The sequence below is a fragment of the Scyliorhinus canicula genome, chromosome 10 (genome assembly GCF_902713615.1).
Source record: "Scyliorhinus canicula chromosome 10, sScyCan1.1, whole genome shotgun sequence".
Taxonomy (NCBI): domain Eukaryota; kingdom Metazoa; phylum Chordata; class Chondrichthyes; order Carcharhiniformes; family Scyliorhinidae; genus Scyliorhinus; species Scyliorhinus canicula.
Genome location: NC_052155.1, coordinates 46,606,753 through 46,625,932, shown reverse-complemented (window position 1 = coordinate 46,625,932; position 19,180 = coordinate 46,606,753). Strand labels below are relative to the sequence as shown.

Genomic DNA, 19,180 nt, shown 5'->3' with positions numbered 1-19,180 from the left:
TCCAAGGGAAATAGGTCCTCACTATCCATTCTATTTAGGCGCCTCATAATTTCGCACAACTCAATTAAATCTCCCCTCAGCCTCATCTGTTTCAAACAAAAAACAATCCCAGATCACCAATGTGGTCTCTATATCAGAGAGACCAAACGCAGACTGGGTGATCGCTTTGCTGAGCATCTTCGGTCTGTGCGCATTCAGGACCCTGACCTTCCCGTTGATTGCCATTTTAACACAAGACCCTGCTCCCATGCCCACATATCTGTCCTTGGCCTGCTGCAATTTTCCAGTGAAGCTCAATGCAAACTGGAGGAACAACATCTCATCTTCCGGTTAGGCACACTACAGCCTTCCGGCCTGAACATCGAATTCAACAACTTCAGATGATTAGCTCTACCCCACCTCGACCCCTTTGTTTTCATCCAATTTCATTTTAACTGTCTTTTACCATTTCTCTCTCTCTTGTCTTTCTTAATATATATTAACCAACCCCCCCCATCTTATCCACTTTTCCTTATGTTTTCTCCCCTTAGCTTCCATCTCCCCCCCCCCCCCCCCCCCACATCTAACATCTGATGTTAGTTTCTCTGCTGTTTGACCTTTCACACCTTTTGTTCTCTCTAGGACTGCCATCAGCACTCTGTTGTCCCTCCCCTTGCTTTCTGTGGCTATTAGCACCCGGTTTTCCTGGGTTTATGTGCCTATGACTTATCTTCATTCTCACTCCACAGTATAAATATCTCCCACTTTCTCTGCCTTTAGCTTTGACAAGTGTCATCTGGACTTGAAACGCTAGCTCTTTTCTCTCCATTCAGATGCTGCCAGACCTGTTGAGATTTTCCAGCATTTTCTTTTTAGTTTCAGATCCCAGCCTATCCAATCTTCCTCATTCCTGGCAACTCGTAAATCTCTTTTTTACCCACTCAAGCGTGACCGCATCCTTCTTATAATGAGGTGACCCAAACTGTATTCAGTATTCTAGCTGTGGTCCAACTAGTATTTTATACTATTCGAGCATAGCCTCCCTGCTCTTCTTCCTATGCTTTGATTAATAAAGGAAAATACCTTAAATACCTTCCTAACCAGCTTCTCTAACTGTCCTGCTACATTCAGAAATCTGTGCACATGCATTCCATGCCTCCTCTGTATTTCTCAGTATCCTACCATTTATTATGCATTCCCTTGCCTTGTTGGACTTCCTCACTTTTCCCTGGATTGAATTCCATTTGCTACTTTCCTGTTGGCCTGACCAGTCATTGATATCTTCCCTCGGTCTACAGCAGGATTCTCCATCCTGCCGCACCCAAAAACGGGTGTGGCGTCCTCCTGCCGGCAGCGGGATCCTCCGTCCTGGCAGTGGGATCCTGTGCCGGAAAACTCGCTGGCGTGAGTGCGCTGCCAGAGAAACGGACGATCCCGCCTGCAGAGAATCCAGCCCTACAGCTTTCATCCTCACTATTATCCACACAGCCACTTTTTGTATCATCCGCAAACTTCTTCATCACAGACCAATACGTTTCCCATTAAATCATTGATATTTATGACAAAAAAGCGAGGGACCGAGTACTGAGTCCCATTGAAAACAGTCTTCCAGATATAAAGGCACCAGACTGGATTCTTTGTTTTGCAATGCCGGAAAGGAAGTTGCAATTGGGCAGAGAATCCAGCGTGAGCAAAAATGTATGCCAATCCCATTCCAATGTTCCAGCCCCCAATGGAGACAGGATCGAGTTTCATGCCTCATATCAAAGGGAGGAGGCAAATGGGTCATTAAGTCCCATTTGCATCCTATTAACGGGCCAGGCACCATATTCTCTAAGCCTGCATGATTCTCTGGTCCTCTGGACCAGGAATCGCATGGGTGAGAATTGGTGCAGGCGTTTACAAACGTGGCCCTGACGCGATGGACCTCGCGGTGGAACAAGGGGGTAACGCTTTAAGGGAGTTGACCCCAAAGTCCATCGTAGGGTACCCTCCCCCACAATGCAAATCCTGCTCACCTCATCCCTACCAGACACCCCACCACCTCCCCACCAGAGGCCCCACAATTAAAGAGACCCCACAATTACAGAGACTCCCCAATTACAGAGACCCCCACTAGACACCCCCCCCATAAGAGAGATCTTCACCAGAAATGCTCCAATTACTGATACCCACACTAGAGAGCCCCATAAGAGAGAAACCCACTAGAGACCCCCTATAAGAGAGAAACCCACTAGAGACCCCCTATAAGAGAGTCCCCTGTATTGAAGCCCCCATAAGAGGGACCCCAACCTGAAGCTATAGAGCAGACCAGGAGGTGTCAGTGAAAAACAACACTGCTTTAAAACTCACCTGTGCAACACACCTGCTAGCGCAGGCAGAGGAAGCGGCACCTGTCAGTTCCTGGAAAGAGAAAACCAGTAAGCTAGGTTTAAAGCCACTCAAATCTTTGATCTGCAAGTCTTTCATTTATATATCTGTGAAATTCCTTACACTAGGTTAGGTGGATTGGCCATGCTAAATTGTCCCTTACTGTCTAAAGGTTAGGTGGGTTATGGGGATGAGAAGTGAGCCCAGACAGGGTGCTCTTTCAAAGGATCGGTGCAGACTCAATGGGCTGAATGGCTTCCTTCTGCACTGTAGGGATTCTATGATTCTATGTGATTGATAGTTCCAACACACGCCTGTCTGCTTTGTTTCATTCAGGTGTCAGTGGTTTTGAAGTACCCAGCTGTGAAAGTGAAGTGCTTTAAATGCTCATTGCCTATTTTTATCTGCAGAAAGCACTTAACTGTCTTTGATGTGGTCCAGGAGCTGGCAATCATAGCTAGATGCTTATAAACATTGTGGTTAGTTTCACAGCTGGATACTTCAAAGCATATAGCTCCAATTATTTCTATTTTTATAGAATTGATTTTAAACTTCTAATAGTGGCATATACTGTTTAAAGACTGTTTTTCTAATTTGCTGAAGTGAAATTTAAGAATGTCTTCTGAGTAGATAAGGACAGTCAATACCATCATAAAAGATTTTAAAATTACTTTGAAAATTGCTTTACAATTTTTTCTTATCCTTCCATAGTGTCAAGAGAACTTACGCATAATACAGACAACGTCTATTCAATACCTGTTGTAAGCAATGCTGTCAGCTCATGCTGCCCATGTATCTACTTCAAGGCTTCTGGGTAAAAATGGCTGGACAGGAATATGTGTCGACTCTCTCAATTCAGAAATATAATGTTGTAAATACATATGAATTCTCCCCATTTATTCATCTATTCCCTTCACAAATTAATACCCAAGCAACCAGTGTGCATTCAAAATTTCTTAGTTTTCCCAACTCTAGAAAGATTGAAAATAGGAGGAGGCCATTCTGCCCTTCGAGTTTGTTCCACCATTCATTATGATCATGGCTGATCATTCAATGCAATAGTCTGATCCTGCCTTTCGCCACATATCCTTTGATGTCCTTCACCCCAAATGCTAGATATAACTGCTCTTGAGAACATTCAATATTTTGGCCTCAACTGCTTTCTGTGACAGAGAATTCCACAGGCTGACTTCTCTTTGGGTGAAGAACTTTCTCCTGATCTCAGTCCTAAATGATGTACCCCATATCTTCAGATTATGACCCCTGGTCCTGGAGACCCCCATCATCTGTAATGGAAGTGTCCCTTTAAGAAATGTTTTGTCTTATCACATGGCTCCAGTGATGTCATTGTGTGAGTGGAGCAGGGCTGTGGCTCTGAGTTTTTGCTTCTGTTTTCATATTTGGCTGCTGAATTCAGACAGAAAAGTCTTGTCCTCTCTCTCTTTGTGCATTTTAAAAGCTGTTTCCAGATTACTTGATAACTTGAAAATAAATAATTGTTTTCTGGAAGAAATTCAAACCTGCTCTTTTATGGGATCGTGTTATTAAATTGGAACAGTTTATGGGGGAAATTTATTAAGGATTATATATTGAGTACTGTAGCTGTGTGGGGTATTTATGTTTGTAGTTGATAAGAATGCCTACTGTGTGTGTTTATAAAAATGTAAACTAAATTCGTAGAATAAACTTTGTTTTTTATTGAAAGTGCTTAAGGCCTCTGTTGAATAACAGCTGAAAAGTAGGCCCGTGTTCTCCACATAACCAAAATTAATAAACAGTTGGAGGTCAGGTGAACTCCATGATATACCTTGGAGTTTTCGAAACCCTGGACCATAACCCATCGGGAACATCCTTTTTGCTACTCTGTCTAGTCCTGTTAGAATTTTATATGTTTCTATAAGATCCCCTCATTCTTCTGAACCCCAGTCAATACAACCTAAACATCTCAATTTCTCCTCATACGTCACTCCTGCCATTCCAGGAATGATAAACTTCCTCTGCCCTCCCTCTAGACCAAGAGCAACCTTCCTCAGATAAGGAGACCAAAACTGCACACAATATTCCAAGTGTGGCCTCCACTGTGTCTAGATGGAGCCCTGACATCCGCAGCAGCGATGGTGGCATCCTGCGGAACGCTATGGCCTGTTGAGATGTATTTGGTGGACATCCTCTAGTGGTCCAGTGACTGAGGGCTCTGGGCTGCTGAGGATTTCTTGATCTGGTACAGGTGCACCTTCCTCAGCTAGAGCCGATGAGATTACCGGCAGAGGAGAATTGGAATGGCAAAACACTACTGGAATACCCTGAGTCGATGGCCCCGGGGTGTCTGGCTGGTGCTTCTCCTCCCTTTGAGTGGCTGAGGGCTCTTCTCAGGGGCACCTAGAGGGAGGCTGAAGTGCCCATCTCCCTCTTGCCAAGACACTGCTGGTGTGCACTCCTGGTTACATCAATGCAGGTCCAAACACAAACCTGGAAGAGGCTGGCCCTAGGAGTGGTGCTCTAGAGGCTGAAGCTGGGGCTGAGGTGCTTTCTGGTGGCCTTCCTCCACCTTTACTTGCTGGTAGCTGGAATAAAGGGAAGAGATCATTAGTACTTGACTAGGCAAGCTCCTATACTATAGATCACTCACAGTCATTGTCCGCATGTGGCTGATTTATACTGGATGGATACTCACTGGCTTGTTGGGGGAGGCTAATCTCACCTCCCATGCAGGAAGGATCTCTGTCCTTGTCAATGAACTCAGCTATCTGCTCCTCATGAGATAAGTGTGTCCATAGTTTAAGGGTAACACCTCCTGTCTTCGCTCTCTCCTGTCTGTTGTGGACAGATTGATTAATTGTGAGCATTATGGATGAAAGAGAATTTCAGAAGTTTGCATGCCTGTTGTGTCTGCTGACCCATTCTCAGTAAGGGATTAAGATGCCGTTTGTGCAGGATCTTACAGGAGATGTTGAGCTTAAAGTGGCTGGCAGACATGCATCGTTCATTCTTTTCCTGCAAGGCAAGGGGATCCTTTTTCGTTGGTCACGGGTGCTGATCTCCTTGGCAACTTCCTCACAGGTCAGCATGGTGAGGTGGGAGGACTTCCTGCTTCTATTCTTTGGAAAGAGGACCTCACAGCTTCCCTGGATGGCCTGTTGGCAGGAGAATCCCTTGCTGAACCGTGGGAGCTGAGTGCTTGGTTACATTGGGTGTCATGATGAAGCAGATGTCTACACCACATTTGGCCTGCAGTGAGTGAATGTCTGCATTGGTGCGATTTATGTATGGAGCCAGGATCTTTGACCCCATGAGGTAATGGCAGGGTGCACGATTCCCTGCCCACCCCACCACGAGATTCGACGAGCTCCTCACCGATGCATAATTAATGAGCCGAGAACCGGAACATCAGGTGGAAAAATACAACCTGCTGCCTAACGGGAATCACATAGACTTTCCCACCTTCACCGCACTTAATCACCGGAATGGAAACTTCCACCCGTGGTTAGTAACACACCTCAGGAGAATGTACAGACTGATGAAATGGACAGACATGAGGCAGATGAAAGTTAACACAAATACATAGAAAAACATAGAAAAATACAGCACAGAACAGGCCCTTCGGCCCACGATGTTGTGCCGAACCTTTGTCCGAGATTAATCATAGATTATCATAGATTATCACATAACATGTGAAGTAATATGCTTCAGTGGACAAAATGGGAGGAAACAATATGAACTCAATGGTTGAATTTTAAAGGGACTGCAGGAACATGCCATTGTGTGTTCACAGGTCTTTGGAGGTGGCAGCACAAGTTGAAATAAGTATATAGAATCCTTGGTTTTATTACTAGAAGCTTAGAATAGTGTTATAATGTCTGTGGGGAGGAGGCCTCCTGCATGGGAACCTCCCTCCGGGCCCTCGCCACGGCAGCACTCCCATCCCCACCCAAAAAACACTCCAGCAGCCCAGTGGTGACAGCCACCCTCCAATCCTGGAACCAACTGCGGCAGCAACTTGGCCTGACCAAAATGTCGAACAGGGCTCCCATCTGCAACAACCATAGGTTCAAACCAGCACTGACCGACGCCACCTTCAAAAGGTGGAGGCAGGACGGGGGGACACTGACAGTCAGGGACCTATACACGGACGACAGGATCGCAACACTGGACGAACTGACAGAGAAATTTCAGCTAGCTGGGGGGAACGAGCTACGGTACCTGCAGCTCAAAAACTTCCTACGAAAGGAGACAAGGACGTACCCACAACCGCCACGACAGACACTACTGGAAGACCTACTGGACGCAAGTATCCTAGAGAAAGGGAACTGTAGTGACATGTATGACCGACTGGTAGATAGGGACGACACCGTACTGGACGCAACAAGGAGGAAATGGGAGGACGACCTGGGGATGGAGATCGGGTGGGGACTCTGGAGCGAAGCACTGCATAGGGTCAACTCCACCTCCACGTGCGCAAGGCTCAGCCTGACGCAACTAAAAGTGGTACATAGAGCCCACTTAACAAGAACCCGTATGAGTAGGTTCTTCCCGGAGGTGGAAGACAGATGTGAACGGTGCCAAAGAGGCCCGGCCAACCACGCCCACATGTTCTGGTCCTGCCCCAGACTCGTGGAGTACTGGACAGCCTTCTTCGAGGTAATGTCCAAAGTGGTGGGAGTGAGGGTGGAGCCATGCCCGATAGTGGCGGTCTTCGGGGTTTCAGAACAGCCAGATCTATTCCTGGGGAGGAGGGCGGATGCCCTTGCCTTTGCCTCCCTGATCGCCCGCCGTAGAATCCTGTTTGGCTGGCGGTCAGCAGCACCGCCCAGAGCTGCGGACTGGCTGTCCGACCTCTCGGAATCTCTCCAAATGGAGAAAATCAAATTTGCCATCCGAGGGTCGGACGACGGCTTCCACAGAACGTGGGAGCCATTCATGCAACTGTTCCGGGACCTATTTGTGGCCAATGTACAAGAGGAAGAATAGTCGGGGGAAGGTAGCGGGAGGGGGGGGGGCTACAGGTTCGTTACGGGGGTTCGATGGCTAGCTAAGGCCCAAAACCAAGCTAAATAAACATGTTGAGGGGGGGGGGGGGGGGGGGGGGGGCGCAGTTACTACTACGAAGATGCTTACCTGTAAATATGTATGTTAATTTTTGCGTGTTTGTTTTTGTTTGTTTTTTTTTTTCTCTCTCCTAACAATTTGTAATTTGTTCAATATAAAATACGAAAACTGAATAAAAACATTTATAAAAAAAAAAAAAAAAAATAATGTCTGTGGGGATCTATAAACCAAATGAAGCAAATTTACCAAACCACCTCCAAGTGAAGAAATTTACAAACAAGATTTCACTTTCTGTAACTTTGTTTTAACTTGAATCAGAAGCAAAGGAAATTAAACATCAACTGACAATCAAATCATGGTTGGTATGAACTATAAATTACATGTGGAACAGGAGATACGGTGGCACATTGGTTAACACTGCTGCCTCACAGCTCCCATTGCTCATGGTAGTATGGAACTACCAGAACTGCTTTTAGGTTTGCACAGTATGACCAATAATAATAATCTTTATTAGAGTCAAAAGTAGGCTTACATTAACACTGCAATGAAATTACTGTGAAAATACTGGCCATTCAAACACTCGGCAGTTAAAGATAATGTAGGAGTCAGCCTAAAAGTGCTTTCTGACCACATAGGCTCTCCAGCTTGGCTTGCTGAATGGCCCCTCTCTCCAACTCTTCCACATGGTCTCCAAATTTTAAGTTCCTTCCTGTCGGCACTGCTTCCAGGTCAACAACGACCGCCATGGTCACAGGGGCCAGTATTTCTTATCAACCAAGAATTATAATTGACCCCTTTACAAGCGATACAAACTCTTCAAAGTTCTGTTCAACATTTTGAAAAAAATTACAGATTTCCCAAACATTTTAAAGCAATTAAAAATTGTCCTTACTGTTACCGCTTCCAGGTCAAAGGCTGTCAAAATATCAAGGTCGTCATCCTAAACCTTTTTGTAACGCTGGTTAGGCCCCAGCTGGAGTATTGTACAGTGACCCAGAGCCGGGATCGAACCTGAGACCTCGGCGCCATGAGGCAGCAGTGCTAACCACTGCGCCACCGTGCTGCCCTTGCATGATTTATTTTAACAGCGGGAAGCCATTCAACCTAAGGACTCAACATCAAGGATGTGAGGAGTGAGGAATGTGTACAGGAATTTACTAGAATGGACTTGGCATGAGTGCAGTTTTAGTAGAGACTGGAGAAGCTGGGTCTTTTCTTCATCGACCAGAAATTATTTAAACCCAATTGTATTTTCCAATTAAGGGGCAATTTAGCGTCACCAATCCACCTACCCTGCACATCTTTGGCTTGTGGGGGTGGAACCCACGCAGACACGAGGAGAACGTGCAAACTCCACACGGACAGTGACCCAGGGCCGGGATTCGAACCCGGGTCCTCAGCGCCGTAGGCAGCAATGCTAACCACTGTGCCACCATGCTGCCACGACCAGAAATTATTATGAGGGGATTTGATTTAAGGTTATTAGCAGTTGAGCCAGAGGCAGCATGAGGACGTTTCTTTGCGCAATGAGCTGTTATTTTAAATGTACTGCCTGAAAGGTTAATGGAGGCAGGTGCAATAGTGCCTTTTAGCAGGAAATTGAAGGGAAGAAATTTCAGGGATATGGGGAAAGAGCTGGGAAGTGGGATGAATTGGACAGTAGTACCGAACGGGTAACACGGACATGATGGGTTGAATGGCTTCCCGCTGTTAAAATAAATCTTGAAAGGGCAGCACGGTGGCGCAGTGGTTAGCACTGCTGCCTCATGGCGCCGAGGTCTCAGGTTCGTTCCCGTCTCTAGGTCACTGTCCGTGTGGAGTTTGTACATTATCCTCGTGTTTGCATGGATTTCACCCCCACAACCCAAAGATGTGCAGAATAGGTGATTGGCCACCCTAAATTGCCCCTTAATTGGAAAAAAGGAATTGGGCACTCTAAATTTGTATTACAAAAATCATGAAAGCTTGAAATTCTGTGCCCAAATTCTGGTTTGCACACCTGTCGTACGAAGCCCTACCCCTTCCTCACCACGTACAATGCACTCGATTGTAAACTCTACACCTTCAACTTGCAAAGGAGAAGTTTTGCTAAGTTTCTCCCTGTGGCGCTAACAATTGCACTCAAAGACGAGAGACATGTACAATCGAGGCTTTATTGCTGTATGATGCTATTCCTCCGGCTGCAACTGTAGAATAGGGTCTGAGTGACTCACACGCATATTTATACACAAGCTCCCTGAGGGCGGGGCTTACCGGAGGAACCAGTATTACAGGTACAGCCATACATCCCCCTACTGCAAGTATGCATATCTACAGCGGTTATCACCACATTCACTCCCTGTAAAAAAATGAGTCTGGCGGGGGTGACATGTAACTATAATACAACGGATGATATATTTACAAAAGGGTTCAAACAAAGAAAACCAAGAGTCCATCCGGTTAGGTTACAGGTTGAGCCGAATCGGCAGTCGAACGTTCCGCTGTGATCGGCGTAGCTGTGGTGGCGAGGGGGGGAACGGGGGTGCGATAGCGGCAACCGTCCGGGACTGACACACCGCTGCAAAGTGGCCTTTCTTGCCACAAGCTTTGCAGGTCGCGGTGCGGGCCGGGCAGCGCTGGCGGGGGTGCTTCTGCTGACCACAAAAGTAACAGTAGGGACCCCCAAGGAGCGCGGTGCAGCGAGCAGCGCAGGTGTAGTGCGCTGGGGCGGCTGCTGGGGGGGGGGGGCTGGTGGCGGGGTCCACGAGGGGTAGGATGGGTGGGCTTGGGGGGCCATTTGAGGGGTCCACGAGGGGTAGGATGGGTCGGCCGAGTGGCTAGCGGAGTAAGATTGCACACTACGGGAGGCGGCCATCATGGAAAGCGCCAGAGTCTTTGTGGCCGCGAGGTCGAGGGCGGCCCCTTCCAGCAGTCATTGCCGGATGGGGTCTGTGCAATGCCTGTAACAAAGGCATCATGCATGAGTAAATCAGAGTGTTCTGTGGCTGTGAGGGCCTGGCAGTCGCAGTCTCGTACCAGAGGTATTAGGGCCCTCCAGAAGTCCTCAATCGACTCACCTGGCTGCTGGACGCGAGTAGAGAGTAAATGTCTCGCAAACTGGGTGTTCATCGACTGTGCATAGTTCTCCTTGCGCAGTTCCATAGCTGTGGTGTAGTCAGGCGCATCTCAAATTAGCAGAAAGACACTGGAGCTAAGTTTTGAGTACAGGAGTTGTTTTTTTTGAGCCTCCGTCGGGGGAGGGTCCGCTGAAGAGATGTAGGCCTCGAAGACGGCAAGCCAGTGAACAAAGTCTTTCCTGGCGTGAGGCGACTGCGGATCCAGCTGCAGACGGTCAGGCTTGATCCTGATGTCCATGGTGTACGGAAAATCACACAGCAATAAATTGTGGCACCAACAATTGCACTCAAAGACGAGAGACATGTACAATCAAAGCTTTATTGCTGTGTGATGCTATTCCTCCGGCTGCAACTGTAGAATAGGGTCTGAGTGACCCACACACATATTTATACACAAGCTCCCTGTGGGCGGGGCTTACCGGAGGAACCTGTATTACAGGTACAGCCATACATCCCCCTACTGCAAGTACGCATATTCTTTAACAGTACAGCACAGAACAGGCCCTTCGGCCCTCAATGTTGTGCCGAGCCATGATCACACTACCCAAACCCACATATCCACCCTATACCCGTAACCCAACAACCCCCCCCTTAACCTTACATTTATTAGGACACTACGGGCAATTTAGCATGGCCAATCCACCTAACCCGCACATCTTTGGACTGTGGGAAGAAACCGGAGCACCCGGAGGAAACCCACGCACACAGGGGGAGGACGTGCAGACTCCACACAGACAGTGACCCAGCCGGGAATCGAACCTGGGACCCTGGAGCTGTGAAGCATTTATGCTAACCACCATGCTACCCTGCTGCCCCTAATCACACACCACACTCCCCTGAACCTAACTCAATCCATGAAACTCTACATTGCTAATACACAATCGGCGGGATTCACCCCTACCCGGTGGGGTGGGCTGTCCTGGCACTGAGGAGTGACGTGAACCACTCCGGCATCCTCCGCACCTTCAGGGGCTAGGCTGGCGCCGGTAGGGTTAGCGCCACGCCAACCAGCGCGGAAGGGGCATGACGCCACGCCAACTGGCGTCGAAGGGCGTCTGCTGGCTGGCGTAAGTTGATGCATGCGCGGGAGCGCCAGCGTGGGCTGGCATCATGCCAGCGAATGCGCAGGGGGGTTCGTCTCCGCACCGGCCATCGCGGAGGTTGACAGCGACCGGTCCGGTGGGAAAGAGTGCCCCCACGACACAGGCCCGCCTGCGGTTCGGTGGGCCCTGATCACGGGCCAGGCCACCGTGGGGGCACCCCCCCCCCCCGGCCAGATCCCCCCGTGACCCCCGACGGCCGCCCGCGGAGCCAGGTCCCGCCAGTAAGTACCAGGTCTAATTTACGCTGGCGGGACCGGCTTAAAACGGGCGGCCGCTCAGCCGCTCGGCCCATCACGGGCCGGAGAATCATGGGCCAGCGGCGCGATTCCCGCCCCCGCCAAAACCCTGGCGCCGGAGAATTTGGCAGCTGGCGGTGGCGGGATTCATGCCGCCTCCCCGCGATTCTCCGGCCCGGTGGGGTGGGGGTCAGAGAATCCCGCCCCTTGTTGCTAACATATAGAACAATTTTCACCTTCTATCACACTTTGACTGGAATTCTCCGGCCGTTTTCCGGTCCCGCCTGCAGCGTACTCCAGCCTGCAGGTTTCCCGGCAGCATGGGCTGGCTTCTATGGGAATTCCCACCAGCGAACGACACGTTGCTTCCCACCGCGAGAACCACGCGGCTGGGAGGCCGGAGAATCCCATCCTTTGTTTACACGATCAGTGAAATACACAAGGTTATATTGGCAGCACAGCACATCAATAGTTGCTGCTATTGAACTATTTGCTACCAATTCAGACCTCTTACATATTTCATTTCTCAGACCAGCCAGCAGAGGGTGAGGTTACATTAAAGAGAATATTTTTTTGCTTCCGACACAAGGAGAAGCCCTTTACACAATGAGAATTTCTTACCCTGCGCTATCCATTAACCAACCAGAGGGAACTGCTGGTGAAAGTGTTTGACAGTCTCCAAGTTAAACTCCTACAAGCTAACCATTTAATATTGAGCCAGGCAATCGGTACTTAAGAGAAAAAAATAGGGCAAAGTACTACCCTCACAATGAGCTCTTTTAAACATTTATTCTTGGGATATGGCAAGGATGGCATTTATTAACCCTGCCTAGTGACCCTTTGAGAAGGTGATGATCAATCATCTTCCTGAACTGCTGCACTACTATATTCTGTTGCTCCTGTTGGAATATTACTGCACACTCTGAGTGGTATTTAAAGCAGCCTATGGGGGAGGGGGAGGGCTTTAGAATCGATAGGGAAGGCACAGGGTAGAGTACCTGTTGCCTTTTTAACTCCCTGTATTTCAGTCAGGGATGGGGAAAGTCAAGGACAGCCTTCTAGCCTAGAGGTCAATTGAGGCTATAAGTGGAGGAGGACCTCACCACACTGGTGCTGGTATTCTAGCAGTGGCAGGAGGCCCTTGCACAATTGCGGGGAGGCCGCTCAGTAAAAGCTGGCGTTCTCACAGAAAGCTTGGCAATGGGGGTATCCTCCTGATCAGGCAGTCTGTGGCCCATGGAGGGCCTCCCTGGTGGCAAGGGCCACCTCTTCTGAATTACCACTCTCCCCAGCAATGATCCACCCCTTACTAAGGCCTGCTTGACTGGCCTTGTTGAGCTCCACCTCGTTATCTGAGTGCAAATGTCCTTCCCCATTTTGTTGGTCCTGGACAGCTGCAGTACCAGCAGTGGCCACTGCTCCCAGTGACACTGTTGGGACAAAAGTGGTGTTGGCCCTCTGATTAGCCAGCATCTCTTGGCAATGGGATCTTCACTCTTTAGAGGATTGAGGCTCTGACGCCAGGCAGCTACCTGTCTGATGGGCATAGAATTGTGTCAGGGCTCCCAGAAACAGTCTTTCAGTGTTTGTCACTGGGCAGCACAGTGGTTAGCACAATTGCTTCACAACTCCAGGGTCCCAGGTTCAATTCCTGGCTTGGATCACTGTCTGTGCGGAGTCTGCACGTTCTCCCCGTGTCTGCATGGGTTTCTTCCGGGTGCTCCGGTTTCCTCCCACAGTCCAAAGATGTGCAGGTTAGGTGGATTGGCCATGATAATTTGCCGTTAATGTCCAGATAGGTTAGTTGGGGTTACTGGGTTACGGGGTGGAGGTGTGGGCTTGGGAAGGGTGCTCTTTCCAAGAGCTGGTACAGACCCAATGGGCCGAATGGCCTCCTTCTGCACTGTAAATTCTATGATTCTTAACTGGGCGACCCACCATCATCATTCATTCAGCCCTGTATATGGGAAATCTTCCGATATCTAGGGTCCTCAACCATAGCGTACTGCGGGGATGGACTTGCAAAGGTAAAGTGAAGAACTACACATGAGGGAGAGAGAGGAATGAAAGAAACTGTCAACAATATCCAAACCCCTGATAAAACTGCAGCCTCAAGGGGGAGGGGCAGGTTTGAAAGGAATGTGCACAGTTCTATATTTGCTAGCAGCTTCGCTGAATGGAATGCTGCTCTGGTTCCTGAGATTCCATTTGATATCACATTTTGCTGGTAAACAAATTAAAATAAAAAGAAAATTAATTAAAATGTTCTCTTGGTGGTAAATCTGCTGTGGCCAGGGGACGACATTTTAAATTGTATTGTAAAATAATTCATTTCCAAATTATACACATTTTCAATTCAAGGGGATAATTTAAAAAAAGAAGGTCGAGTTCACTGCTGAACACGGGTATGGTAATGTAGTGATACATGGTGATATGAGTCTGGCAATCTGGTAATTTGTGGCTGTAAAACATAAAAGGACTATGAAGATGGGAGGAGAAAGGAATTAGGACACTAAAAGATTTGTTTCTTGGGGGTCATTTTGCGAGATTGAAGGAGCTGGGAGCGAAGTATGGGCTGGAGCAGTGCGAAATATTTAGATACATGCAGATTCGAGACTTTGTCAGACAGGAGATGCAGAGCTTCCCAATAGAGCCGGCTTTCCACATTGCTGGAGGAGGTGCTGACGACAGGGGGACTGGAGAAGGGGTTAGTGTCGGCGGTTTACGGGGCTATTTTGGAGGAGGAGAAGGCACTGCTAGAAGGGATCAAGGCAAAGTGGGAAGAAGAGTTGGGAGAGGGTATGGAGGAGGGGTTCTGGTGTGAGGTGCCCCAGAGGGTGAACGCCTCCACCTCGTGTGCAAGGTTGGGGCTGATACAGCTGAAGGTGGTGTATAAGAAGAAGAATAAAGAAAAATTACAGCACAGGAACAGGCCCTTCGGCCCTGCAAGCCTGCGCCAATCCAGATCCTTTATCTAAAACTGTCGCCTATTTTCTAAGGATCTGTATCCCTCTGCTCCCTGCTCATTCGTGTATCTGTCTACACGAATAGAGCGTACCTTACAAGGGCAAGGATGAACCGGCTCTTTGAGGGGGTAGAAGACGTGTGTGAACGTTGCGGGGGGGGGGGGGGGGGGGGGGGGGGGGGCGTAAGCAACGTTCATATGTTTTGGTCCTGTCCAAAGCTGGAGGATTACTGGAAGGAGGTGTTTAGGGTAATCTCGAAAGTGGTGCACGTGAAACTGGACCCGGGCCCTCAGGAGGCTATATTCGGGGTGTCAGACCAGCCGGGATTGGAAACGGGAGCGGAGGCGGATGTTGTACCCTTTGCCTCGTTGATCGCCCGAAGTCGGATCCTGTTAGGGTGGAGATCAAACTCTCCACCCTGTGCCCTTGCATGGTGGGGGGACCCGCTGAAATTCTTGACGCTTGAAAAGGTCAAATTTGAACTGAGGGGAAGGATGGAGGGGTTCTACAATTTATGGGCGTTATTCATTATGCACTATCGAGAATTGGATCACATCGAACATTAGGGGAGGGGTTGCTGGGAGGGTTGGGGGACTTTATGTGTTAATGGTGACTATGGTGATTCCTGATTCTTTTATTTCATTTGTTTATGTTAACATGCTAATATCTGGGGTTTGGTGGGAGGATGGGATCGTTGTTATTGATATGGGGATTGACATTACATTTGTTACTGATTATTGTTTATTGTTGGGTGTAAATTAGGGAGAAAATGTGAAAAAGGAGGAGAATAAAAAATATTTTTACAAAAATAAAAGGACTATGAAAGCTGTTGGATTGTCAGGCAAAACAAAACTGTTGGGACTGGGACCTGTCATTTCTACTCAATTTGACTACATGTGACACAACCTGTCACTGAAAATTTGAGCACGGTTTCTCTCACAATGCCGCCACTCATTTAGCACACGTTTGATAGAAACCTCTCTAATGTGCACAGGTAGAGCAGGAGAACCCTTAATGACGTTAGGAACATCAGAACAGAGGAACAGGAACAAGTCATTTTGCCCCTCAAGCCAGCCCCACCATTCGTCACCCTAATTCCACATACCTTGCCTTTGACCCATATCCCCGGAACATCTTGTTCTTTTAAGAATGAGCCCTATTACCAACTCACCCCTCCCCCAAAAGCACACTGGCATGAAGGCTCCAACGCAAGCACTGTGTTCAAACCCTCGCTGAGACCACAAACATTTATCGCACGCTCGGGCCTGGACCCTCTTTCAAGATCTTTCCTCAGCTGCACGGCACTGTGTGGAAACATGGAGTGCTGCTCAAACTGTTCCTGCTGCTGCCATGTCTCAAACTCTGTCAGCTGCCGTGGATATTTCTGAGCAACAGAAGAATGAATGTCTACCTATGAGACAAGGTCAGTACTCCAGAAATGCTCAATAACAACCTCCCACAGGGCAGTATCCTGGCACTGACACTTTTTAACATCTACGTAAATGATAGACCAATCACATCACCATGAAAATTTGCACTGATGATATTTCCTTAAACTGAGTCTTTATGATACCATCACACAAGCAAAACCTCTTAAGGATATGAAAGCCTCTCTGAACTCTGACTTGTCAAATATGGCTAAATGTCTCTATAAATGGAGACTGCAGCAGTCAAGCCCATTGTCTCTACATTCCACCGTAAAAATCATACGGCACAACACCCTAAATGTCACCTTCCGTGGAGAAAAAGTGCAGCATAACTCATCTGCCATCTTGATGTACCATCGATTGCACGCGAGGCGAGTGATTTACCAAAGTCTGGCTTTAATTAACTAGAACACAGCTCTGCGATCGTCTACAGTGGAAAGGGACGATCGTCAGGCGTTTGAGCATTTATACCTCGTTAATAGAGGCGTGGTTAACTCAGCCTTTCGGCCAATCGGTCGAGAGGCACATGACCGACCAGGGCCAATGGTAAGCCGACGTTCTGGCCCAATGGCAGACGAGTATGCAGATCATATCATCACACATCTATCTTGGTGTGACCCTTGTCTGCTCCTTCTCCTACCATCACCACTTCAGAAGGACTGCTGAAAAGACCAAGACATGAGTGAACATCATCCACAAGCTCACTGGTGCAAACTGGGGTGCAAAAGCCTCTGTTCTTCATACTTCTGTCGTAGTGCTGGCCTTCTCATCAGCTGAGTACTGTGTCCCAATGTGAGCCTCAAGTTACAATACCAAATTCATTGCCGAGCAAACTCATTCAGTAATGAGGATAATCTCTGGAACTTTGCGCTCAACTCCAGTTCAGTGGTTACCAGCCCTCTCAAATACCACCCTCCCCACCGTTTGAGAGGACACAGCAAAACGCAAATAAATAACTCATGTCAGCAGCTACTTGGGCTTCCCCATTCATCGAGACCTTCAAGTTCCCCCAGCTCTACAAAATGCCCTCTGGGCACAGTAATCCTGGTGGTCTCAGCAGGTCTGGCAGCATCTGTAAGGAGAGAAAAGATGACCCTTTGCCAAAGCTAAAAGGCATAGAAAGTGGGAGATATTTATACTGTGGTGTGAGGGGATGAAAGATGAGTTAGTCATGGCCACAGAAACCAAGGGAAAAGAGTGTTATTGGCAATCCCCAGAGAGAATAAAAGGTGTGAAAGGCCAAACAGCAGAGAAACTAAGATCAGAGAGTAAACTGTGACAGATGTAGATATGGGGGCCGGGGGGGGGGGGGGGGGGGGGGGGGGGGGGGGGGGGGGGCACGCATGGATGGGAGAGAGGTAAAACAAGAAAAAAGGGGGAAGCAAGGGTGAGAAAAGGTAAGGAAAGCAGGATAAGATAGGGGAAAGAGTGGGAGGGGGCAAATATATATAAAGAAGGACAAGAAATAAATAAAAGGTAAAAGACAGTTAAAATGAAATGGAATGAAAACAAAGGGGTGGAGGTGGGATAGAGCTAATCCTCTGAAGTTGTTGAATTCGATGTTGAGACCGGAAGGCTGTAATGCGCTTAACCGGAAGATGGGATGCAGTTCCTTCAGTTTGTATTGAGCTTTCTCGTCCAGTAGAGGTGGCAGAATAGGATTCTGGGAGAAGTCAACACAGTCACCTCGACTGTACTGTGGGTAGCCAAAATCCCCTCCAGTGACAAACAGGAGGAAGATCATCATCAGAGCTCTATCAATTGGTTGAGTAACGTATACTGTGGAGGACGTTGGATGGTTCCCTGAGCCGACTGTCAGAGTCATCTGGCAGAATGCCTCATCACCAGAACTTTCAAACAAGCACCAAGACCTAGCTTGGCTGGTGGTGAGAAGGGCCCTCCCCGTCAGATTCTTCATGTACACCCGAAGGCTCAGCACCGTTGCACGCTGCCCTCGGAGTGGCTGTGGGGGAAATTAGACGGTCACCCACCTCCTTGTGGAATGTGCCTTTGCCAAGAAGTTCTGGAGAGAGATGCAGTGGTATTTGTCAAGGTTCATCCCGAGCAACTCTGTGACACAGGACTCTGTGCTCTATGGACTGTTTCCAGGGACACACACCGGGACAAACATCAACTGCTGCTGGAACGTCATCAACTCGGCGAAATACGCTCTTTGGTCTGCCCGAAACTTGCTGATCTTCCAGTGCAAAGAATTGTCCTCGACCGAGTGTTGCAGGCTGGCACATTCCAAGGGCCAGGACTACGTGCTGAGGGACGCACTCAAGCTTGGGGCAGCTGCCGCCAAGGTGCAATGGGGAAAGACCATTGTGTAAGGTCTTACAGCAAATGTACACCGAGGGGTGGGTAACAGTGTAAAACCCCTCGGTCTGGGTCTTCAACACTCCAATGTATAAAATAAACATGATAATGTAAATATTTAAGAAAGAATTGTAACGTAAAGAGGGATATGTGTGTAATGTCATACTAATTGAATGGAAGAAAGACAAGTGAATGTGTAACTTTGATGGAAATATACAGTCAAGACAATTTAAAATGTTCTGTAATGTTTATTAGAGAGTTTATGGATAAAGTATATTTTTTGAAAAAATAATATATAGATGATATTCATATTCTCAAAGGAATACCACAACACCTTGCAGGTGTATTTTGAAATGCTGGCATTCTAATGCCACTGCTGCCCTTGTGGTGGACATAACAGCTTTGATTGGAAAACTTGTCCTCTTCCACCTTTAGAGATTTCTGGAGCTGAACCCCTCGCTCTTTCTGCTCTTTTACTCCTTTGTAGACTCAATCACTTTCTTCACCCACAATATCAGAGCTCTGCAACCTCTCACCATTTAGATATCATGCTTCCTTTTCATTCTTCCTACCAAAACATTAAAGCCGCAGCACTGATCCCTGTGGCACACCCCTCAT

The 19,180-nt window shown here is 48.1% G+C and overlaps 1 long non-coding RNA gene across 1 annotated transcript in view; it reads left to right on the top strand.

The window, feature by feature from the left end:
- Positions 1-3,901, top strand: part of LOC119972924 — a 152,437-nt gene extending 148,536 nt beyond the window's left edge. Inside the window, exon 3 of the long non-coding RNA XR_005462174.1 lies at positions 3,061-3,901. This is a non-coding gene — a long non-coding RNA (uncharacterized LOC119972924). The remainder of the gene's footprint in view (positions 1-3,060) is intronic.
- Positions 3,902-19,180: the final 15,279 nt, after the last annotated feature.